The following is a 19,483-nucleotide window of genomic DNA, read 5'->3' on the forward strand; positions in this document are numbered from 1 at the left end:
AAATAATGGACTAGATTTTTCATTCTCGTTATTGTTCAGTGCGGTAATTTAAATATGGAGTAGATTTACTGCATGTCAGTTGCCTTTCTTCTACAAAATGGGATAAATTATTAAATGAGTGGAGGTTGTTTGACAACCAGTTTTGCAGTACTACACAAAAGAAAGCCCTCTGACACTCTGCTGCCTTTGGAAAAGAATAAAGTCTAAATCAGTGAAGCCACTGGGCTGTGGCTCAGAGATGCAATATTGGGGCATGATTGTGCTTTGTCCCTCAGGTGCACTGGAGACATCTTTACCACCGCCCTCACACAGGGGAATGGAAGGAAAGCCATGGCTGAGTTCCTCCAGTGTCTAGCCTGAGTTTTCAGACCTTCTTCGGCTAGAGTGGCCTCTCACAACACGAGAGGCACAGTGTAGTCAACAGGTGTCTTTCTGCGTCTCCTTGATCACCCCACTGACCATTCTGTACTAATGATGGATCGAGACTTTCTCTTGCTTCGAATTTTGCCTGCAGTTTTCTGATACGTTCACTGATATGTGCACCAGAGGAAAGAAATGTTGAAGTGAACATCTCATCACCATTTTACGCAAGCCAGGTGAGAAATTGCATTTCCATGCCTTTCCATGCTGTTCCCCGATACCATATTAGCATCTGTGTAATTAATAACACTTTGAGCTCTGTCAAAAAGAAATCACTTTTATTCTTCCTCCAAAGAGAATCATTTATTAACTATGTATGATCTCCAAATACATTTTTCTTTACTAATGTCACCAATAACTATACCTTCTAAAATATTAATTTATCTATCCAAATCCATAAAGACTAATCAAAATTTTTTTTTATATCTCATCCTAGTGAAACGCTGTCAATTTGGTTATTTGGCGGATCATGGGACCTGAACTTTCTGAGTACTGTTTTCGGGAGTACCACTACTGTGGGGCAGATTGATGCCAATGGGAACAAAGACAAACAAGCAGGCAAAGGAGGCAGCTGTCGTCCCCGAAGAAGAAAGACTACCAACCGGCTCGCACAGATCAGTCAGCAAGGTACACACACTATCTACCTGGGCTAAGAGAAGGGACATAATTGTGGGGGGAGGTTAGAGTAAAAGAGACACCTCTAAATAGTGACAGTCTACAAGAAAGTTTGGTAGATAATTGCGTTCACACAACTTTAGACAGATGGAAAGAGAGGAACAGATACTGGAAGGGTAGGAAAGTGCTTGGAATGTGTAGAAAATATTTAACTTAATTCTGAAAAATTAAATGATTTCTGGAAAATGAAAAAAAAATACTAGACTACCTAGTTTAGATGGTAGCTACTTGGCAGAACTCCAAAAGATAGTCAGCAGTAAGAAGCATTTTATGGGTGATACTGGGCAACGCTGGCCACTGATTCTCAAGCAATGGGTTACCTTAAGAAAAGATGAGCCAAGTGCAACAGGAGTGCGTTAGGGAAGACTAGCTGCTTACCGATTGAGCTGTTAAGTGCAATCCAAGGAGTTGACAAATTCCTAGGGTGTGACAGACAAATGGTGATGCTCTTCAAGACTGCTTGCTAGGCAACAGAAGACAAGATTTGGAGGAAAAGGGGTAGTAAACTATCATGGGATGTATAAATCAAAGTAAATGAGAAATTTAATTAATGATGTTCCCTGCAGATGGGTCAGTAAAGAGACTCTACTACCTAACAGGGAAAAGAAGAATAATTTTCACAATCATTTATGATTGTAACTTTTTGACCCCCTACTTAGGCACCCTGTAACTCGGCAGTAACACCTCTCCACTTATTCCTAGTCATAGGCAATGCTGGGAAGCATTCACTTCCGCCTTCTTATTTTCCACTTACTGACATGCAGCCCCTGAGTTTTACACCTGAATTCTCAGAAGCTGTTGATAATTATCCAAGTTAGTATGTGGACTCTCATACACATGCACATAGAATGAGGGCACATCCCTAATTAAATGAGCACATCGAAAGCAATATTGCACGGTATGTCATGGGACAGTATTTTTGAAAGACTTGAAAATAAATTCCTGGAGGAGCCACTATTCTCACAAGCACATCCTTACACACATATCCAGAGAGAAAGAACTTTCCTTGTAAGATCTCTCTAGACCCAAACTTAGAGAAAGAGAAGGTCTTCACTAATCCAAGCCAATGGATGACATCCTGGGATAAAGACTAAGCCTTCCAAAATAAGTTCAGGCTAAGAGAGAACAAAATCCCAACCATTATTTTGCAGTTAAAATCCACCATCACCCCTCAAAAAAAAAAAAACCTGTGTGCATTTAGATTTCCAAGTGACTTCAGAAAGCAACAGCTGGAGAAAGACCCGAAGGTAAAGAGAAAAAGGAGAATGGGGGAGTGGGCAGAAGAAAACCACAAAATTGTTCTGGAGAAGCGAGGACTAAGAGTGAATTAATAGTTTTCAAGTGTCTCAAGAGTTATTCTACAGGGAATGCTGACCAGCTGTTCTTCATCTTTATTCAGGTCAGAACAAAAGGAGACGCACTGAACTACATGATGAAAGATTTCATTGAGACATAGGAAGAGAAGCTCAATAACAAGCATCATTGGATGCTGGAGGCAACATTGGAAGCAGTCTCGTTCTTCTGGGGGCTTGTCCTCAGGCCCGGTGGATGTGGGTGCTAGTGAGTGCCTGCTCTTTTCCAGCCCATGTTTGAGATTCCAGCTGGTCTGCCCAAGTCTACCAGGCCCATTCGAAGCATTCCCAGGAACAAAGAGCAAGCAGCCTGTGCCCCAGCATGCAAACTTTCAAACATGTTTAACAAGGTGCCAGGAAAAGCAAGCAGCCTCACCATGGATTCCCAAGCCCCTGGTCTTGTTAAATGCAGTTTATGGTTTGCACAAAAGAGGTCTGTCTTAATTTCCTTCTTTCCTATAAACAAAATAGGGTACATTTAGTATTCCTAGGAGGCTGGTACATTGGCCAAGTTCATGCCGCCTATGGATTTAACAAAAATGGGTTCTTTTTTTTTTTTTGACAAACAAGGACACCCAACCTGAAACTCCAAAGACATTGGGAATGAGAATCCCTGCACCCCATTAGATGATATATGCTGTAACTATTGGCATATAATCAATTCTCTGCTTTCTTCCCCTTCCTGTTTCTCTTTTTGACCCATTTGATAAACTAGAACTGCCAAGATAGTCCTATATTAATTCAATGTGAAATTTACAAATTCACATTGCATTTTATGTTTTCTTTGGGGCAAAGTATAAACTGATGATATTTTATAATGTTTAAAAGGGAAAAGCTATACTATTTGATCACTCCTGAATCTCACACCTTGCCCTTACTGCCCCTGAACACATGCTCACTGGTCGGGTGGCTAGGGGTTCAGGTTATTCTCTCCCACACAACTGGAAGTTCTGATAATGGATGCACACGCTGGACACCACTCTGCTCTCCCTGTGAAATGACTTGGCGATCCTGCTAACAGCTGAGTGCCTTCCCTCTCTCCAGAGAAGAGTCAGAGGTCCTGGTGGGGGTGGGCAGAGAACACCTCACTTGTACTAGGGCAAAATGAGCACATCCCCCACTCTCCTTGAGGGCTGATGCCCTTTGCAGGAACGAGGTTCATTTCTCATGTTCCTAGAGTTAGTTTGCATAATGCATTGTGAATAAGGGACTCTTCAAGGCAAAAATAAGGTACACAGAATATAAAGAATAAGATATGATGGTTAAAGACAGGAACTGCCAAACTGGGTGACCTCAATTCAGATCCCACCAAAGATACCCACAGATTATGAACCCCAGGCAAAATGGGTGCAGCCTCTTTGTGCTTCAATTTCCTCATCAATTAAACAGAGATACTAAAACACTTACATCAGGGAATAATTACATGGGTTAACTATAAATAGCACCTGATTGGCATAAGGCTCAAACCATATAAATAAGGTTCCAGGGCTTAAGTACCCTTTCCTCCACCCTAGCTATCATCTACAAGGTGGCCAAAGCTTTTTTTTTTCCTGTTCTGTCTGGTGATACCCATTGGTCTATCCCCATACTACCAGAAAAACAAAGCACACAGTCACAGTCAATGTCCATACAGTCGTAATTGGTAGAAATGCTTGTGAGACTCACATCGGAAACACAGACAGAAAAATAAAAAGAAGCAATACTTGTTGAGGAGAATGGAAAAGGCAAACCAGACTACTCGGTCTTGTCACTGCTGAACACCTGCAGAGCTGTGTGACATCAGAGGCAGCACTGTCAGTTTCCCCAACAAGAGGGACAAATTGCCCCCTTTTGATGGACCCTGGTTTCAGCGGAACACATACGGCAGGCTGACAGTCTCGTGGCCGGCATCCAGGACAGCAGCTTTTAGACCTGCTTTTGAAATACTCACCGTAGAGATGGCACGTGTACTCCTACATACATCCCAGAGCAGCCAAACACGTCTCTTGTCAGTTCAGTCATCTGAGGAGTCCCTTCACCTCAACTGGAACTGAGAAGTAGAGGAAATAAAATGATTGCTCCCAAGTGTCACATGTCTGTAAAACAACGTGGCAGATGCTATGAGATACCTAGTCGAAACAGGCCTGGGTGAGCTACATAGACTTCCTGGACCTACCTCCAAGACCAAGGGGTCTGATCCTTTCTGAATTATGGTGTAAAGATTAAGGATGTTTTTTCTTCAGACAAGGTGCCATGTTCAAGGTAAATTCCTTCGATATTTGCAGCTTTCCTACATGCATCAAGCATGGAGTTAAGTTCGAGTGGAATTCAAGAATGTAACATACATTTCCAGAATTCAGATAAGCAAGAAGAAGTATGTGTCCAAATAAAAATCTAAAATAGTTATGATAGTAAAATACTAAGTCTAATGTGGTTTAGATGCAAAGCCTTTTGAAGAATGAAGTTCCGCATGGGACAGAATAGCTTCCAAGTATAAAGTTACCCTTGTGTGATAACTGATAAGCTAACTGGAAAAGAGGACAGACAGTTCTCATCAGTGGAAGACATGACACTGGACAAAAAGTAGCTTGATTCCGGGGCCTTCCCATTCTAAAATCCTGCCGCTCCAAATCCTCCAAGATTTTGGGTCCCTCAGAGAAGCAAAGGGTAAGTTTTATCTTCAAGATATCACCAGACACTAACCTACCAGAAGCATTAATGCTAAAGATTTTTCTTAAAAGGAATCGGCCAGCCTTTATTGTACAAACCCCCCCACTCTGTTTTAAAGGATTGCTTCAAGAGAAAAGGTTAAATGAGGTTTGAGTGCAGCGTAATAAACCTTCACTGTTCGTAAAGCACAGAGTGATAAATGTATGTATGGTTACTGTATAAAAATATTGGGATCAAATGCCAAAGATCTCCAAGGTGAAGGGTTTTTCTGTTTGTTTGTTGTGTTTGGGTGGGGAGGGGGGCTAGATGGATAGGTGAAGGATCCAAATATTCAAACCTCAAGAAAATGGCAGCTTGTCAGTCAAAGGTACAGCCAGTTCCAGCTTGCTAGAGAAGCCTGTTCCCAAACTCCACGAGGCCTGGAGTTATAAACATTCTAGCTGTGATATACAGCACACAGTGGCATGTAATTTGTTTGGTTCCAAGAGACTTAGACAAGGGTTTGGAAGGTTCACTGCCTTGAAGAAGAGATATGCCTGGATGCAGGTTTCCACATTTGTAAATAAAAAAGACCCTTTTCCTCTACATGGGCATCCCTTGGTGGATCTGGTCTAGTATCTAAGCTAATAAAGATTCCAGGAGCCCGAGTGTTTGAGGACAAGCAGATAAAGACACAGAGGTCTAGGAAAGAGGGGTTCTCCCTGTGAGTGACCCTGGCCTTTGGGATAATTAGTGACACAGGTGTTTAAGAGCAAAATTTGACTCCTACTGTCCTAAGGTAGTTGTGTGATGGTGCTGTGGGAAGCACTGTTTCTGCACAATGGAAATCCCATTTTTACCTCAGTCCAATCTAGAACTTGTACTTTTTATACAACAAACAAATCTTGAGTCTCATAAACTGCCCTTCCTGTGGAGATGGGCAAAGAAGAGAAGGTAGGAGATGCATGGGGGAAAGGAAGTAACTTTAAGTAATTAGCTGTGTGAATTTGTGCTGTGCTGCATAAGAGCCAACTTTTATAGACAACCTAGTAGTATGAACTTGTTTGAAATACGAAATTTGAGTCATTGTTGTTTCAGAGGTTGAGAATTCCTTGCAAGTCACAGTAATGGCCTTAAGACACACTTCCTATATCTACCCAAATAATATCACAACCTAGGGATCAACCATTCAAATGGTCGAGACTATGTGGAACATCTCATTGAAACCACCTCCAATAAAAAACACCACTAATTTATTAGGGATACCTTTCTGTGCCCATCATGGCTGGGGTCTTAACCATATAGCTGGGAAGGACTTTTGATTTCTCCTCTCCTTTGACAGTGTGCATGGCCCATTCTGATACTGTGGGAACTGGTCCCCAGGGAGCATGCTTCCAGGCCAGTTCCAACTCCACTCCTCCAAGTCCAGTGGGAAGTTATTACCTTCACGGTCTGCGAAGCAACCCAAAGCAATGCCAATGGCCTGTATGGTTTGAGGAATCTCTTGGACATCCATGAAAAATGGCTCAAAGGACAGTTTTCCATGTTTAGTATTGATGTTTTTGTTATAGTCTATCGCTCTTAGTGAAAACATTACCATCCCATGTATGTGGAGTGGCTCCATTTAATAGATACACCTATATATGTTTCTGTATGTATTTCTCAGGAGCCCTTGCGATCAGTCCTCACAACAGCCATCAGTATCTTACTTTATCCCTGAACTGGAGAACTCAGCTTACCAAAATTTAATATCTTTCCTAAATTTAGAGAGTTTTCAAGCATACTTGTTGGGATTCCAGGTTTCTGACCCAGTAGCCTGCTTCCTCCTCAAGACATGCCACCTCACCATAGTGATCGGTTGCCACCAGCCCTCCCCTCCAATACAGATTATGGCGCAAATGGAGGAGCTAAAGTGACACAAGAAATCTGAGCCACAAACATGGGACACTCTTTGGCTTTCAAATGGAAGTTGTTTTTATTAGCTTCTTGGAGGTAACTATGTAAATAAAGCTCATAACCTTGTATGCCATTAACAGCTTTCTGTATGGCTTTATTCTCACCCTTACTACCATAATAAAGCAACTGCAGTTCATAATTTCTCCATGCACTCTTGATCTTTCTCTCTTTTTTTTTTTTTTGACTGTAAATACCTCAGCATCTTAGTCTGTTCTAGATGTCTCTCTGTAGAATAAATAGAAAAGACTCTATCTTTAAAAAAAATTAAGCTGGCTAAATAATGAGATAGTCAATTATGGGGTACAGTCTAACTTCCTTCCCACTACAAGCTTGCTTGTGACCGGCGAGCTGAGCTGCAGATTAAATGCACTTGTTTTCCTAGCCACTCCAAAGCCACAAGGGCTTCCTGGGAAGTTATAGTTTCTAAGTTTTACTTTTCAAGTTTGCATCTATCTTAAACCTGAAATTAAGTTTTTATATTATATGCTGCAGAAATTCATATTAAAACTTAATTCGTTGATAAGCAAGTAATTCAGCAGCAATTATTCAAACGACAGTTACATTGAAGAGATGCCTTTTGTTCCATAAAAAAAAATAAAGCCACAACTATTGTGGCTTTGCTATCTGATTGTATAAACATCCCAGCTTTCTCTTGATTTGTTTGGCTATTCTTTCCATGTACATTTCATAGGCATCTTAGAGTCATGTTGCCAATTTAAACGTCTGGCAGAGTCTTATTGGAATGGTGCTGAATCCGGAGATTAATTTCAAAAGAATTGGTATATTCACATTGAATTTACAAAAATTACAATGGTATATTCACAAAAATCATATATTAAAAAATTCCCAGTAATATTTTAGAATAGTCTTCACAGAAGACTTGTTAATTTTTATCAAGTTTATTTTAAAGTAATTGATCACATGATGGTGTATTAAGTGATACAACCCTTTGCATTTTAACTTTTTAACAGTTCGCTGCTGTCTTCCTGGGATTTGCCGGACCCGGGTCCATCATGAGCACATGCAAGAAAACTTTTACCTCATGGATCTTTGACATCTGACCCCAGTATATTTTACAGTAACCACACACCTATTTATCGCCAAGGATTTTATGAACTGTGGAGGTTTATTCCATTGCATGTAGAACCCAATTGATTATTTTTACTATAATAACTTATTAATTTTACTTGTTTAATATTAATTTTAGGTTGTCTTCAGTTCTTTTATGTCTTCTATCTACAAAAGCATGTTTCTTGTGAAGAACAGCAGTTTTACCTCTTCCTTTGAATTGGTCTGCCTTCCCTTGTGCTCCCTAGGTCCTTGAATTTGAGAGGACCGAAGAGGTAAGGTCTTGTTTCCCCAACCTGAGACAAACCTTTCACAATGTTTTATGAAGTTACACTTGTGAAAGAGGTTTTATAAGTACTTCTTAACAGATTATCACAATCATTTATTAGCATGGAAGACTTCTGTTCCTCCGGTACTTTGCAGAGTTACAGAGATCATCTATGCTCTCTGAATGCAGAGACTTGCTTCGCTAAGTTATGAAACCAACACTACTTCCTTGAGACAAAGATCCACTTTAATTTCCCACTATTATATTTAGAAATTAAGGCATTATTTTGTTACAAATAAATGTTTCCGAGCTGGAAATTGTCTCACTAGCTTTTCTATTTAAAACAAAAATTGATGGAATTGATTTTACCCCTCCTTTAATCACCTGGAAGTCTTTGCCCAGAACCCATTCAAGCTGGATTTCTGTGTAAGAATATCTTCATAGTGGATATCTGTAGATTTTTAAGTTTCTTCTTTTGTCAGTTTTGTAATTTTGAAATTATGTTGAAATTGGTTATTGTACCTACATTTTACATCTTTACACATAAAACTTTTAAAGTATACAATGGAAAAAAGAGAGCATCTTCAACAAATTGTGCTGGCAAAACTGGATGTCAATCTGTAGAAGAATGAAAATAGATCCATATCTATCACCATGCACAAAACTCAAGTCCAAGTGGATTAAAGATTTCAATATCAGTCCGAACACACTGAACCTGATAGAAGAGAAAGAGGGAAGTACTCTACAACACGTGGGCACAGGAGACCACTTCCTACGTATAACCCCAGCAGCACAGACAGTAAGGGCCTCATTGAATAAATAGGACCTCCTGAGACTGAGAAGCTTCAGTAAAGCAAAGGACACTGTTGCTAAGACAGAAAGGCAACCCACTGACTGGGAGAAAATCTTCACCAACCCAGCAACTGACAAAAGTCTGATCTCCAAATATATAAAGAACTCAAGAAACTAGACCGTAAAAGGCTAATCAACCCAGTTATAAAATGGGGCACTGAGCTGAACAGAGATCTCTCAACAGAAGAAGTTCAAATGGCCAAAAGACACCTAAGGTCATGTTCAACTTCCTTAGCGATCAGGGAAGTGCAAATCAAGACAACTTTAAGATACCATCCTACACCTGTCAGAATAGCTAAAATCAAAAACACCAATGATAGCCTTTGCTGGAGAGGTTGTGGAGAAAGGGGTACCCTCATCCATTGCTGGTGGGAATGCAAACTTGTGCAACCACTCTGGAAAGCAGTATGGAGGTTTCTCAGGAAATTCGGGATCAACCTACCCATGGACCCAGCAATACCACTCTTGGGAATATAACCAAGAGAGGCCTTATCATACAACAAAAGTATATGTTCATAGCAGCATTGTTTGTAATAGCCAGAACCTGGAAACAACCTAGATGCCCTTCAATTGAAGAATGGATGAAGAAAGTATGGAATATATACATATTAGAGTACTACTCAGCAGTAAAAAACAAGGACTTCTTGAAGTTTGCAGGCAAATGGATAGAAATAGAAAACACTATCCTGAGTGAGGTAAGCCAGACCCAAAAAGAGGAACATGGGATGTACTCACTCATATTTGGTTTCTAGCCATAAATAAAGGACAGTGAGCCTATAATTTGGGTTCTTAGAGAAGCTAAATAAGAAGGAGAACCCAAAGAAAAACATTTAGGCATCCTCCTGAATATTAACCTTCATCAGGCAATGAAAGGAGACAGAAACAAAGACTGAGACCCACATTGGAGCACCGGACTGAAATCTCAAGGTCCAAATCAGGAGCAGAAGGAGAGAGAGCACGAGCAAGGAACTCAGGACCGCGAGGGGTGCACCCACACACTGAGACAATGGGGATGTTCTATCGGGAACTCACTAAGGCCAGCTGACCTGGATCTGAAAAAGCCTGGGTTAAAACCGGTCTCGCTGAACATAGCAGACAATGAGGACTACTGAGACCTCAAGAACAATGGCAATGGGTTTTTGATCCTACTGCACATATTGGTTTTGTGGGAGCCTAGGCTGTTTGAATGCTCACCTTACTAGACCTGGATGGAGGTGGGTGGTCCTTGGACTTCCCACAGGGCAGGGAACCCTGATTGCTCTTTGGGCTGAGGAGAGAGGGGGACTTGATTGGGGGAGGGGGAGGGAAAGGGGAGGCAGTGGTGGGGAAGAGACAGAAATCTGAAAGAAAGAAAGAAAGAAAGAAAGAAAGAAAGAAAGAAAGAAAGAAAGAAAGAAAGAAAGAAAGGAAGGAAGGAAGGAAGGAAGGAAGGAAGGAAGAAAAAAGAAAAAAAGCAACACAAATGGACTCAGACGGGAGGGAAGAAACACAGACTAAAAAAAAAAATAAAAACTTTTCTTTGATGCATGTGGAATTTAGCACACTCCTTATGGCTTCCCGGATCTATGTGACTCAGGTCATCAGGCACCACACAAATCTGCAGTCTGGGACAAATGACTCCCAGGAACTGTAAGCCAATGCTGAGTTCTAGGGTGAGACACCATTGCCATAATCAGAAGCTACTGAAATAAGCTGCAAAGTAATGGACAAAATTAACACTTCATGTGTTCCTATGCTTGCTTTATGCCCAACGAATGATGCATAGCATCCTATGCACTTAGCCATCCTCTCTGTTAATGGAGGTAGTCATCTTTAAAGTCTATTCAAGTCCACAAACATGATTGTATTTGTTAGGTCTTGGATTTTTAGCTTGGATTACATGTCCATGTTTATGTACATGGAACTACTAAGCCCATTTACTGCTGCTTATATGTGCATTTGTTTAGGACCATCTACTTGGGATTGGATAACCTATCAAGAAATCAATTTAAACCAAGGTCACAAAAGTTTTCATACATTTTCTAGGTTCTATGATTTTAGAATTTCGATTATCTCTTTGAAGTAAATATTTGTTTGGCAAACAGATCCAGGCTCTTTGATGACCTTTGCTCACTGGCTTGTCTACACTCCTCTGTCAAAATTCCGGTGTCGATGTGTGAGTAGGTATATTGCTGGACTCTTCTATTTTTAAATTTTTTTGTCTGTCTGTACAGCAGTCTTTTGTAAATGATGATGAGTAGGTCAAGTATGGTTCCTGCCTTTTATGTATAGTCCATGAGCCAAGAATGCTTTTCACATCTTAAAATTTTAAATCAAAAGAATACTTTTGGATTACACATAAAACTTATATAAATTCAAGTTTCCATGTGTTTAAACAAAGTCTTATTGAAATGGAGACACAGCCACACTCATCCCTATGTATTGGGCACGGCTGTTAGCGTATGGCTGTTTTCATAGCAGAGTTGAGTAGTTGTGACAGAGACAGTATGGCCCACACAGCCTAAAATATTTACTATCTGATTCTTTATATAAAAACTTTTGCGTATCCCTGTGTTACATCAATAGCATGCTGCTTTAATTACTTTACTTTGTATTGTCTTGAAATCAGATATCTCTGGTTCTCTAACTCTGTTCTTCTTTTTCAAAGTTGTTTTGGCTATTCTAGAACCTTTTAATCCCCATGTCAAATTTATAGTCAACATCTTAATGTCAATAAACCCATGGTGATTTCAGTTGTGATTGAATTAGATATATGGTTGAGTTAGGGAGAGCAGACATGGCCACAGCCCCGAGGCTTCTAACTCATGGGCAAGGCAAGGCATTGCCTCCGCCCTCTTTGCCTCTGCTCATCAGTGTGGCTTTAAGGTACAGGTGGTTGCTGGTGCTTTCTAAACACCCCCAAGTTTGTCTCCTTCCCAGTGTTCATGAGAACCAGCAGCAGATTCTCCCAGATCTGTTTCCTTACAGGTCTCCATTTCTCTCTAGGAGATTTAAAAAAATAAAGAAAGGAAAAGTAGGTTAATCCACATAAGCTTTTTATTAAAGTTTTAGTTTTTCCTATGATTCTAAAAACAAACCCCAAACTACATGGCTATAAATTTTCTAATACTAGATATAAAACCTCAAGGAATACAAACACTGTTTAAAATTCAGTTCTTCTTCCCTAACGTGGCAAATTATTTGGAGGAATGGCAATTTGTGGACACGCCGCCACACACACACACACACACTCAATGTGTTTTCTGGTATTTCGTCGGGAACACCCACTTCATGGTTAAGAAAGACATTTCTGCCAGCCAACTAATCACTGTTCAGAATAAAATTGTTAGATCATATCTAAATAAATCATGATTATAGCAGCAATCATTTCCTTAGAATAGGTTGTTGTCATGGTAAAGGGCTTTCCTTAGGTGCTCACCAGCTGAGTTTGGCTTCTTTTTGCTGTCCCATAGAAGCAGAAGATGCAGGACACCATGAGGCTTCTGGGTGTCCTGCAATATCCTGTGTCTACTCTTAATCCAGTTCCACACAGGCAGTCTAAAAGGGAGGACCTTTTGCTGGGTGAGCACAATGTGGCCAGTCTGGGCAGGGCTCTACAATGCCCCACTGGCTTGAGAAACACAGGCTTGCTGCTCTTTCACCAGCAAAGTGAGTCTAAGGAAAGGAAATTCCCTCAAATGCTAGGCTCATATTTTCCCTTTGTCAGGTTTCCTCTGTCGCTCACAATCTGATCTCCTCAAGCAATTACTCTTTATTCAGTTTGGAGCATTTTCAAGTTTAAACCTCCTAAAACTTTCTCTGTTTCTCTTGACTATAGCTGGATTGGGTTATACATATTTGCTTTCTGATTAGAAACGAAGAGTGGATACCTATTTCACAGTCGTCAGAGAAATTCCTTTTTAAAACAGTCCCTGGTGGCTTGGATTTGAACATTCACATCAGATTTTTGTGGATTCTGGGCTCACAGTTCTTAAGGAGATAAGTGCTAATTGAAGCAGAAAGCCTGGTGAATTGACCTGGGTGCCCGGTTGCAATTTGACAAATTGGGAAAGCTTGGAAAGAAAGGGAAATGATTAATACATTATTAACCTACCTTGTTTAGATACTGTAGTAGTTAAAATGCACCTATCATCTATGAACGAGGTTATAAAAATCACACTGGAATTAAGAGTGGGATGTTGGTCGCTTGTCCTAGTCCTTAGTATCTTGGGTGACATTCAATATCCAGGTTCATATAATCTGCTCTACTTTACCTATAGACATCAAGGACAGAAATAAAGATTGAGAAGGACGTCGTCACACACCATACTATTTAAATATCTTAGGCAAACAAGTGGTGTATACTCATTCTAATTTCAACACTATGGAGGCCGAGGCAGGAGAATTTCAAGCATCTAGGCTACCTAGTTAAACACTGTTTAAAATGCCCCCCCTCACACACACACACCCATACATACACATACACACACACACACACACACACACACACATACACACACACACGTGGGGGGAACAAATGCCTAGAAGCAAAATGATAGTTTTCCAAAGAACTCGAAGCTGGAGCACAAGGCATAAAAGTAGAGAGGGATGACCCCAGGTCAGAGAAAGGTTAGAGCAAGCCCCTGTGTTCTAGAGTTAGTGTTCACCAACATCTGAAAAATCCCAAGATGTTAAACCTAATTCTGAAGTTCATGATTTCCTCCCATCTTTCTACTGAAGGCTGGTACGTTCAGCCTTGCAAAGGCCTTTTTTATTTCTCTGCTTGTTTTCCTGAGGTCTTTCTAGAGGTGGAGTTGTTCTCTTCTATAACATTGCTTGGATAAATTTGGGAATGATGCCCTTTTTCAAGCCAGCTCTACTGTTGAAAAGAGTGAGCGTGAACTCTGGATGAGCCCAGGACACTGCCGGGGAAATGTGGCTTGAGAATTGGTATTGGAGGGCAGGAAGTAGGGCTGGGATTGACGGAGTCATGGCACATATCCCTGCATCTCTCCTCTTCCATGTTCTTTGTTTTATATTTCTATTTTCTGTGATCCTATTTTTTTTTGTAAAAATAATAAGAGCTTATAATACACCAGGGAGCAACAGTTACACAGTGACCAGTACAACACAGCCTCTTCTTTTCTTTATGAAGTTTACATCTTCCTGATATGGGGCACCCTTCTGTATGCTGTGAATATATTTTATTAGCATTGGTTAATAAAGAAGCTGCCTAGGCCTATGGCAGGGCAGAATAGAGCTAGGTGGGGAATCCAAACAGATACAGGGAGGAAGAAAGCACCACCAGAGAAACAGGATGTGAGATAACAAGCCATGAGCCATGAACTAATAGTAATGGGTTAATTTAAATGTAAGAGCTAGCCAAAAATAAGCCTAAACTATCAGTCAAATAATCATAATATTAAGCCTCTGAGTGGTTATTCGGGAACTGGAGGGCAAATGAGAAACCTCAAATTACAGCTTCTAATCAAAGGAAGAAATTAAACCCATAAAAATATGGTTTAATTTTAATTAAAAGAATGTGCACACACACTAATAACAAGGAAATAATGTTATATACAAAGGTACTGGAAAATATCTTGGTGGCAATGACCACAGAGAGCCAAAACTGTTTTGTTTTCTGTAAGACTGGGCTTCAGATGATAATGCTACCTCTCACTAGATTGCTTGACGGCGCCAATTAACTTTTTAGCCTTGAAATTATTATAACCATTTTAAGAATTGTGCCATTTCGCATTAGTTGGATTATACAAAAGACTCAGGTGTATTTCTATGAGCAAGTCTGTCTCCTGCCTCATTGGGTATTCTTTTAGACAAGAACACATAAATCCCATATGAAAATGAATATTTTCCCACATAACTTACTGAGTGCATTGGCAATGACTAAATTCCCATTGATGGTCCTATTGTAGTTTCCTCTTGTTAAGATTCAACATCAAAGACTGGACAGTCTGATTCAACTCATGGATTTAAGAGCTGGGAAGTCTTAGGTTTAGGGTCCAACTCTGGTGAATTCCTTCTAGATGTGGATTCTGGGAGTTCTGAGGCAACTCAAGAGATCACGTGACAAAAAAAGATATATACAAGAAAATCAACCTGGCCTTCATAACAGACTCACTCTGGAGGTAACAACTTAACCCTTTAACCCATGAGGGGATTAATGATTCCAGAATTCTCTGACCCAGTTACTTCTGAAAGACCCCACTTAGTCTCACAACTTAAATCTCAAAACAAGTATTACATTTTGACATGGATTGTGGAGGGGCATTCAAACCACAGTAAGACCTTTAGCTAATATTAACAGCACAGGTGGAATAAGGAGCAGAATATTCTCTGGTTACTATAAAAAGGACAAAGTGTGAAAACAGGTGACTGTCAAGGTATAAAACAGAATCACACTAACTTGAAAAAGAAAAAGTCTTTGAAAGGTCACCCTGTTGGAAATGACAGAGTCTGTTCAGCGTATTCCAAAGGTGACACAGGGATGTTCAATTAGCACTAAGAGTTCTGAGACTGTGGAGACAACACAGCTGAGAGACAGCTGCTTTGACTGCCTAGGTTTGGCAGAAGGAGGTTTCCACTTTCACCTCCGAATCTTCTACATATTCCTTCTTCCATGGCCATGCCTTCAGCCCTCTCCTTACTCCATTTTATCTACTAGTGCTTCTGTTAACATATATCTCTTATAGCCCAAGTTATTCTCTTTTCATCTTAACAGTTCGAAAGTTACATTCATGCATTATTTCATGTATGTACTTAAAAATACAAAACGTTATTACATTAAAAAAAGTTATATAAAATCAGCTTGAACAAAAACTGTTAGCCAGATTACACTGAAAAACTAGATTGTTTTAAAGACCAATAAATTTTCGGTGGAAATTTTAATATTGCATGAAAATCTGAAAAAGCAAATGGGGAAAATGGATGTAAACAGAATTCAGGCTTGTGAAAGAAAATCCACAGTGTTTGCCAATAAAATATGTTCAAATTCTTATGAGTAAGCAATCGATTAATAAATCAAATCTTCACCATAAAATTCAAGTAGAAAAAAATATTTGACTTAAATGAAAATAATTTCAGTAGCACACATCAAGATGTAAAGAATTCAAAGTGATTTGTCAGGGTCTTATATAAATCAATAAACCAAACATGCAAGACGGGGTATGTTTTCTATAACTGTTTTACAATAAAATTTAATAAATGTTAACAATATACTTACATAAAATGGTGGGCTTTTAGTGTCCTTACAATAACCTGTTAGAGTCAACATGCCACTGTTCAAAGTCCTGTACTACTTCAAAGGGTTGACCTGGATGAGAGATGACCAGTTCATCCCCTACTGGCAGTACTTGAAAAGACCCTAAAGAGACTCAATGTAGCAAGGACGCAGTGGTTTTACCATGAGAATTCAAATCCTGGGCCCTACAGAGAACCTGCATGCTCTTGAGCTAGAGATGAAAGACTAGACGGCAAGCCAGCTGAATGATTCTGACCGTTCTTCTCATGTGATCTGAGTCCCCTCTTCCATCCTCATGCAGGACAATCTGTCTAATTCACAGTCGGCAACTCCATGACACTGGATGTGGACAGAGCCACTGCTCACAAAATTAATTAACCACCAAACTTCTGCTCAACCGAGTTTTAAAGATATAAGCCAACTACCTCTTAAAACCGTGGAACAGCAAATTCACTGACTTCAGTTCCTGTTTCTCTGCTTGCTAATCATTTTATCCACGCTTCCATCTCCTTCACCAGTCAGCAATGGCTCCAACCATGCAAGTTTACCATGGAGTACTAAATGAAGAAATTTATGTGAGAATGGGCAAAGAGCCCAGCAGTGAGAGCGCACCAAATACTCTCTAGTGTCATCATTACCACCAAAAAATCTTTGAATCAAACTGAAGTTACATTATGATACTTGTTAAGCACTCCATTTATGAGAGAAGGAGAGAGAGATAATAGCATCTAACGGAAGACGTCTCGTTTAGCACAACAAATAATTATTTACTCAGAGGCAAGTGGCAACATCCTAAGAATATTAAGGGGTCAGTACGGATTCTGCCCAGTGTCTTTATGACTGAATCATGTGCGCTGATTTTAATGACAAGTGCTGTTAGGATAATAATCACGAAGAACTACAAAATTGTGAAGTGCCTGTGAACACCAGTGAAGCCATACAGTCAATAGACTCTAGAGTGCCCTAATTATTGGAGAAGTTGTCAGCGCTTTCCTAGGAGGAGAGACACAGGGACGATCTTCTTAGAGCCACAAGACCACAGTGCGCGCCCAAGCTTCCCCGCTGACTTACTGGTATCTTGACAACCCGTGTGACTTCACTAATAGATAAGCTAATCTGGAAAGTCGGGGAGCAGTTCTTATTACAAGAAACTGCTCAAATTCATGAGGTGTGGTTGAGTCGAGGCCAGCTGGTGAAAACAGAGCAGACCTCATGCAGATATGAAATAAAAATGAGATCTAGGAAAATGATATGATTGACCAAACGTCCTATTGCTACTTTTGTGGGGTTTTTCTTGGGAGGGGGGGAGGTATTTTTTGTTTGTTTTGCTTTTTCCCACTCTTTTTTTTCTTTTATTGGAAACTGGTTTTTTTCCCATATAATATATTCTGATTACAACTTCCCCTTTCCCAGTTCCTCCAAGATCACCCCCATCTCGCTTACCACCCAAATACACACTCTGTCTGTTCTTAGAAAACAAAAAAGGTATCATCATCATCATAATAGTAATAATAATAATAATACAAAATAAAGCAAAAAACAAACCAGACTAGGAACAAACAAACAGAAGCAAAAGAGCCAAGGAAAAAGTAAAAGAAACACAGATGCAGAGACATGCATGTTCGTACACATAAAAATCTCATAAACGCACAAAACCGGAAGCCATAATATATACACAAAACATCTTTAAAGTTTTTAAAAAATCTGACAAAATATAATGAGCCAAAGACCCACTGAAGATACTGTTGAGCTTGTTCTGTATTGGTCATCTACGGCTGGGTGCCGGGCCTGCCCTTAAGTACAGTTTGTACCCCAGAGAGAGTCTGTTGGAGAGAACCAAATTTTCATTTGTGAGTGGTTGCTAGTTTTTGAAAAGACTTGGTTTTGTGAAAGTGCTTCCTAAATAATCTACATGAGATGTTACTGTTTTTGAGTGACCTGTTTATTCAAGTATTAAATAAAAGCATTTTTTAAAATTTTTTTTTGAAAAAAGGGAATTTTAGTCCCAAAGGTAAAATACATGTCACTGATCAGCATAGCCATAAAGGAAGACATGTAGTGATTAGTTAGTTTTTTTTCAACTTGACACAAACTTGAGTCATCTGGGAAAGAAACCTCAACTGAGGAACTGCTTCCAGCAGACTGGCCCTGTGATATCTACAGGAAGAATTTCTGATTAATAACTGATGTGGGAGGGCCCAGTACATTGCGGATGGTGCTACTCTTGAGCAGGTGGCCCTGGGTTTTACAGGAAAGCAAGCAGACTGAAGTTGGGGATGCCCATGAGGACCAGGTAGGTCTAGACCACAGAATGGACCATTGCATGGGGCATTTTAATTTTAAAGATAACAAGGTAGAATGGAGTAGCCTGCGTCCAGCTAAGGACGACTGCTGCTGGGTCCCACCCAGCTTGTTCATTCTTGCTTGGAGAGAGGTGTGTGGATTGAGAAATTGTAGGTAGAAATAAGAGACACACAGAAGAAACAGGCATAGGATAGATTTGGGAGGACTGTTAGTGAATACTGGAGCCTTGAGTTAATTTTTCATAGCTCTTTTATACCCCAAGCCAAAGGGAGGGAGGCAAAAATACATTTTATCCTGATACAAGGAACAAACAAGAGTTCAAAACATTGAGAAGCAAAATATCCAGTAGCTACACCTTAGGCAAAACATCATTTTATCTAGGCAAGACTTAGAGCAACTTCTTTTTAGGCCTGTTGTTTGACTTGAAGGAGCAAAACAAGCTTGAACTCTCTAACCTAAGTCACTATGGAGTGGAGCCGCTTCTATGGGCTCCCACAGTAGAATATTCCAGAAATAATTTGTTTATGTATGTATCTAAATGTGTATATTTATGAATAAAATCAGTATATAAAACTTTGGAACAAAAGAAAGAAAGAGGGAAGGAAGGAAGGAAGGAAGGAAGGAAGGAAGGAAGGAAGGAAGGAAGGAAGGAAGGAAGGAAGGAAGGAAGGAAACTGAGCCAGCTGAGGAGACCCCAAGTCAGCTGGTGAGAATATCTTCGTG

At 40.0% G+C, this 19,483-nt stretch overlaps 1 long non-coding RNA gene across 1 annotated transcript; it reads left to right on the forward strand.

Annotated features, from left to right (window-relative positions):
• The first annotated feature begins 514 nt into the window (after positions 1 to 514).
• LOC126488308 (uncharacterized) lies at positions 515 to 2,606 on the forward strand. The gene is made up of 3 exons (XR_007588639.1): positions 515 to 596; positions 857 to 1,047; positions 2,495 to 2,606. It is a non-coding gene; the product is annotated as an uncharacterized lncRNA (long non-coding RNA).
• The last annotated feature ends 16,877 nt before the right edge of the window (positions 2,607 to 19,483 follow it).

Source organism: Alexandromys fortis, unplaced genomic scaffold, assembly GCF_014885135.2.
Source record: "Alexandromys fortis isolate MF-2015 unplaced genomic scaffold, M_Fortis_MF-2015_v1.1 scaffold_169, whole genome shotgun sequence".
In the NCBI taxonomy this organism is placed as follows: domain Eukaryota; kingdom Metazoa; phylum Chordata; class Mammalia; order Rodentia; family Cricetidae; genus Alexandromys; species Alexandromys fortis.